Source organism: Corvus moneduloides, chromosome 2 (assembly GCF_009650955.1).
Source record: "Corvus moneduloides isolate bCorMon1 chromosome 2, bCorMon1.pri, whole genome shotgun sequence".
Lineage (NCBI taxonomy): Eukaryota > Metazoa > Chordata > Aves > Passeriformes > Corvidae > Corvus > Corvus moneduloides.
The window spans coordinates 78081313-78087581 of NC_045477.1; the positions used below are offsets into that span (position 1 = coordinate 78081313).

Here is a 6269-nt window from a genome sequence, read left to right on the forward strand (position 1 = left end):
TAAAAAGGTCTGCAAAAATAAAGAAATAGATAAAAAGTCGAGCAAGTGGACTATACTATTTTTCATCTTTAGTTGTCTTAGATGTTATTTGTAGCAAAAACCATCAAATAATTTTGAAGAAATGCTTTAGAATTTTTACTGCAGACAATTCATGTCATTCCACTTTGCTGTTGCTCACACAAAATAATTTAATTTTCTTTCCTGTGTCTAAATAGGACTGAGAATACTCTGAGAAAATGGAAGAGTACTGTTTTAGAAGCAGGATTCATTACTGTGTATTTACTTTCTGGATTCTGCTCACAGTAGTGAAATTTAGAGGATTTGTCTTGTATTTTTTGTTTAATATTTTAGGCAATTTTTTGGATATAAAAATTGAGTCTGTTTACAGGGAGCAGCACCATAAAATGCAGGAAATTATTTCATTGCTATATATATTATTTTTCATATATACAGAACTATACCCTCATTTGATATTTCAAGGCAATTTTCCTTAAGAAATTCTGGTATTATAGATCAACAAGGAATGTCACCTGTGCACCCCAAGATTGTGCTCTTTTCCTCTGTACGTCTATATTTTACAGGAATGTGTAGCTCAGATGAAGACTTCATTTTATAAAATTCTGTTATTTTTTATTCTGCTCAACTTCTTTGTCTTTTCCCCTTCCTCTCACTCTCTCTCTTTTGTTTGCCAATACATTTAAAATAATAAGAAGTTTCAAGCACTACAGTGATTATTTTCGAGTCTTGCCTTTATTGCTTTCTAACTTGTATGACAGTTCCATTATTCAGGCTGTGAAATATGCAAGTTCCTTCAGGATAGGAAAATAGTATATTAGTATTGTTTGTATTTTTAGAAAAACACAGCGTAACGTGAATATCTGTCATTACTTTGACACTGAAAGCAAACTTGTAGCCTGGGCTCAAACCTAGCGTCATTTAAATCTTAAGTCCTCTAAATTGATTGCTTTTTCTGTAACAAAGGGAAAAAGACACCTCTAGAGGCAATTCAGGCTTGAGATGGTGTGAATCATACTCTAGAATGTCTCGTTTTTCTATTTTGGCATTCTAGAATAACAGTCCAAACTGAGGTACCTTTGTTAGATATATTTGGCCAAGGATACAGAATTTACTTCATTGTGGGCAACACTGAATTCTGTTTGCGTTCACGTGGACCTAAGGCAGCTGTCTTTAAAGAACAGATTGACTGCTTTTCAGGACCAAAATATTCCTGCAGATTTCTAGAACCTCTTAGCAGCTCCCCAGACATGAAAACTTCATTAAAACCCCCTGATAAGCTAATTTATTGGGAGTAATTTGAATCACCATAATTAAGTCAGGATATATTTTCAGGACACAAAATTTTAGCAGAAATGCCAATCTGACAAATGTCTCAGTGCACTTTTCCTTATTCTTTTCAGAGTTTTATATAGCTGGTTTGGGGTGATTTGGAGGATTGCTTTTACCAAGCTGTGATCTATTTTCAGTATGAAATTAGGGATATGAGATCAACTCTGCTAAGGTAATGATATCGAGTACAAGGTGTATCTGAATGGTAGAAATTCAAGTTTAAATGTCAAAAAACAAGAGGAAAACTAATATAACAAAGTGAGGATCCAAATCAAAATGGATGAGCAAAAATATAAAGTCCTAGTGAAAATAAGAAACTTCATGGAAAGATGTTGTTAGAAACTGTAGAGATTACATTAAATTTCTAGAAGCCAAGCGGACTTAAACTCACAGGCAAGAGTAAAACAAACAGTAACAAAAATCTTCAGCAAGATAAGTAAGAAGCCTCTTTGAGAGAACTGAGCTTCAGTACATCTATTTAACTAAAAAAAATGATGATGATTATGGAATCTAAAGGGCAGTGAATGGCAACGAGGTTTTGGAAATAAAATGTAGATGATCGAGATCAAGTAAAAAATTTTAACTCTCAGTTCATGCTTCCATATACCAAAACATGGACCACACAACCATGAATCAATTTAGGGAAAAATGAGGAGGAAAGGAGTAAGCAGAAAATGTGCTAAGAGACAACATGTGTTTACAGAGAGCCTGTGACAGAGCAGTATGATATCCTGTCAGCAGTATAATTCCTTGTCAATATACCATGAAACCATCATGTTGTAGAATCTTTGCTTGAAGGAGTATCGTAGAAAAATTTCAGTGGGTCAGTAAGATGGCTGCTAAAATGTTATATGAATTAAGTTTGACCTAGTTGGAAGAACAAGGAGTATAAAGCTTGTAGTTAAGAAATTAAGTTAAAAAGAACAAAAATAGAAAAAGTGTCACCATCTAAAGAACAGTTATTAGACTGCAGAAAGATTACTAGAATAGCCCCTCAGAGTTTGGCATTGCAGCCAGTATTAAATGATCTTGGCTTAAAAAAGTGGTGTTTTACAAATTTGGAAGTTAAAAAATTTGGTAATCTGAAGAAAAATCAGGTAATATAGAAATGATTAAGGGCCACAGCAATAGAACTAGAATGAAATACAAAAATGTGCAACGAGAGCTTTGGCTGGACAGGTTTCTTGTTACAATCAAGAAATTCTGTGAGGTTGAAACCCATCAGCTGGAGGCAAATGAGGACACCTGAGTCTAGTAACTGATCAAAAGATGAATTTGAGCCATTTCCCAGTAATTTGGATTCATAGAAGGCTGATTTTTTTCACAGCTGTAGGTCCAGAAACAGGTTCTTATCACACATTCATGTTCTTCCCAATAATTTTCTATACAGTATTTAAATACGTTGACATATGCACTCAGGGTGGAACATAACTGGGTTTTATTATTTTGGGTTTTTTAAAGCTATTTCAAGTTTATTCTTGAATTACAAACTATATAAAAATGAAATTTGATTTTTTTTTACAAATTCTATGTGCTAGTTCTATAGATTTTTATTTTTATACCTTATTCTTTAAAAGCTTGAATAATGTTATTACTAATATAATACTGTATTTCCGTGTAATTGGAGAACCTGTGGATATATATATTAACTGTTTATTTCATTAATCCAGTTGCATTATGGTATTATATTTCCTAATTTCTTTTCAGAGTCTATATTTAATTTTAGTGTTTCATATTATCACAAGGAAAAGATGGTAGTGAGAATTTATATTTTCAGTTCTTTCTGCTTCACTTAAATTCCTAAATATTTCCAAACCATCTGTAAATATTAAACTGTTCTGTTCTAAAGTTGGTTATGTTAGCCTGATCCTTGAAAATAAGAGATTAAAAAATCTCTTACCTGCTTTTTCAGTATTAACAATGTAAAAACTGTTGGGTATTTTTTAGAAAATGAGGATTGTGTTGTTGTGATGAGCTTTTAATGAAACCAAGTAGATAATGGCTGGGACATAGGGAAAAAGCAACACTGCTTTAAAAATTACTGTAATAGTATTTTCCACTTTCTGTTGAATGCTTCTGAGATACACTAATCATCAGTGCAGCAGTTGATCAAGTGATTTTATTTCAGAGTTTATTGCCTTTATAGGATCAATAATCCTACTATTAGTAAACTCAGTAGAACTAAAAGGCTCAGAGTATTCCCAAACTCCACACATTTCACTAAAATATATTAAAATTTTTATTAACATTGAATATCTGCTGACTTTTTAATAGTTGTGTAGATTCATTTTAGCCATTTTCTGCTCTACTGATATTTCTACATCTAATTTCACAATTACATAATTAAAAAAGGTAGAATTAAAACATAAGGGACTTCTTTCTACGTTGAACTTTCCATAGGAAATTATTGCAATCAAAAATAATTCATGAAAGCGTTTTGAGAACATTTCATTGCTTTTGCTATCCTGATGGCCTTGAACATTTTAGACTGTAGAAGTGGAGAAATTTGAGCCATGTTTTTTGTAAAACTCTTGTAAACGACATGAGTCTTTGCAAAATGAAAAAGAAAAAAATTAATCTTGCATTTATGCCATGACTAGGTAAGCCAATATATATTTCTTTCCTAGCGGGATACTGCAAAAAGGCTTCTAAACAAAAATCCTCTTCTTGTTGTTGTTGTTGTTGTTGTAGAAATAAAGTTACTATCTTAGAAAAAAAAAAATCTCTTAAAGTCTTAAGGTACTTTCCAACACTTAATTATTTGGTTAAGCAGTTTTGAGATATGAAAAAGTAGAAACAGGCTTTGAAAAAGATGTTTAAATATTTATCGCTGGTGTCTTTTTCATTTGTATCAGACTTGATCAAAGATCTTTGTTTTTCTCACCTATTTTATAAAGTTTAATAATAATGAAAAGGGTTAACTACAGTATCTAGTTCCATTATTGGCATATGACATATGGCATTCAGGTATTGTTTTATTTTTTAATGTGTTATGATTAATGCAAACCTGGGTTTAATTTTTTTTTTTTTTAAACTTGTGTAATGCTACTAATGAATTTACTTTTACAGAAAAATATTAAAATGACAATTCTGAAAGAATAGTTTTGGATTATGAGCTACTCAACTTTTGGAAGCTTATTCAATTGTTATTATGAATACTATAATGAAAAAAATGTAATCGTATTCTTTGTTTTGATTAATGGCCATTTTTTTCCTCAGGCATAGATTTACAAAAGTATCTGTATTTATAATTGTTAATTATTCTTGCCAAAAATATTTTTTAGTGTTTGTATTTTTATGGTTTTTTTCAAACTGCTGATGAAATTTTTGCTTAAAAACATGCTGAAACTTAATTCAGAAATCCCTTTGCCATTAACCATCACTAAGATACTGGTTTGGAAAATTAACATAGAATTAACATAAAATGACTGGTTTTGCAGACTATTCTCAAGAAGACCTCTGATCTAAAATAAAAGAAGAGACATTAAAACCTTTTTCTTCTTTAATTTTTTTTTGCTAAGTGCTGATTAGCTTGCACATATTGGGACCTCTGTTGGAATAAAAATTTTGCAGATGGATCTGCATAGTCACACCTCCTTTATCTTATTTTTTCTTAAGAAAATATATATATGAGAGAATATATATGACGTTAATACAAGTCAGTTATTATTAGATAATTCAATTAATATAATTATTGGTTTTATATTTAAAATTTTGACTATGAACCTATTATTTGTGAAAAGGCACACTCTTTCCTGTTTATTCACAATTAATTGTCTACCAATAAGAACAAATTCAGCATTTCTCTTTAATTTCTGATTTTAATGGGAGTTTGATTTAAGGTGTACTCAGTAAGACAACATAATGTATGTGTTAGAAAGAAGCAATAAAGGACAGTTTTCTTAACAAGATCTGGAAGATGGGAAATTGTGGGTTCCTAATTGTTTGTGAGATTTGTTTATTGTCTGTTAAGTTTTGCTCTCTTTTGACATAAATTTTAATTTAACCTTAGTTCTTTAAATGCCATAATTTAGCTGAAATGTATATGGTGTTTACTCCAAAATTATTTATACTAACACTTCTTTCTCCTTCCCTTGGTTTGTTTGTTATTCTGAGGTACTCTTTAGGATATTAAATCTTCTTGTGTTGTGAATTACATGTTTCTGCAGTTTGAACTTCTGTTGGGAATTTTGGTATGGATAGTATTAAAATTTGGAAAACAATTGGTCCATTAACATAAAGTAAATGAAGTCATGACAATGTTGATTAAAAATCAGATAAACCTTGATTTTTCTCCCCTGCTATATATTTAAGGTGGGCATATAGATGCTAGTGAGAAAGTATTAGATCAGATTCAAGAAGAGTTATGAGAAATGAAAACTACAAACCAACAGCTAAAAATGGGCTCTTACATACCACAGCCATCCTGCCAAAAGTGTTGCAACTGCACAGCAATACACACAAACCAAGAGCAACTCGGGCTGAAAGCTTTGGAGCCTGAAGACAAATTATTACAGAATCACAGACCAGCTGAGGGTAGATGGGACCTCTGGCGATCGTACGGCCCAACTCCTCTGCTCAAGCAGGGCCACTCAGAGTGAATTGCCCAGGACCATGTCTAAACAGTTTTGGAATACCTCCAAGATGGAGACTCCACAACCACTTCAGGCAACCTATGCCAGTGTGATCACCCTCACAGGAAAAATTGTTTCCTGATGTTCAGAGGGAACCTCATGTGGTTCAGAGTGTGTCCTGCCACTGAGCACCATCGAAAAGAGCCAGGCTCCCTATTCTTTATACCCTTCAGGTATTCATACACATTTATGAGTTCTCCTGATCCTTCTTTAGGCTAAACATCCTCAGCTCCTATAACCTGTCCTTACACAAAATATAGTCCAGTCACTTAATTACCTTAGTGACAC

General features: G+C 32.2%; 1 protein-coding gene across 5 annotated transcripts in view; it reads left to right on the top strand.

Annotated features, from left to right (window-relative positions):
• Nucleotides 1-6269, top strand: part of GPC5 (glypican 5) — a 626060-nt gene that overhangs the window by 217625 nt on the left and 402166 nt on the right. The gene's annotated exons all lie outside the window — the stretch shown is intronic.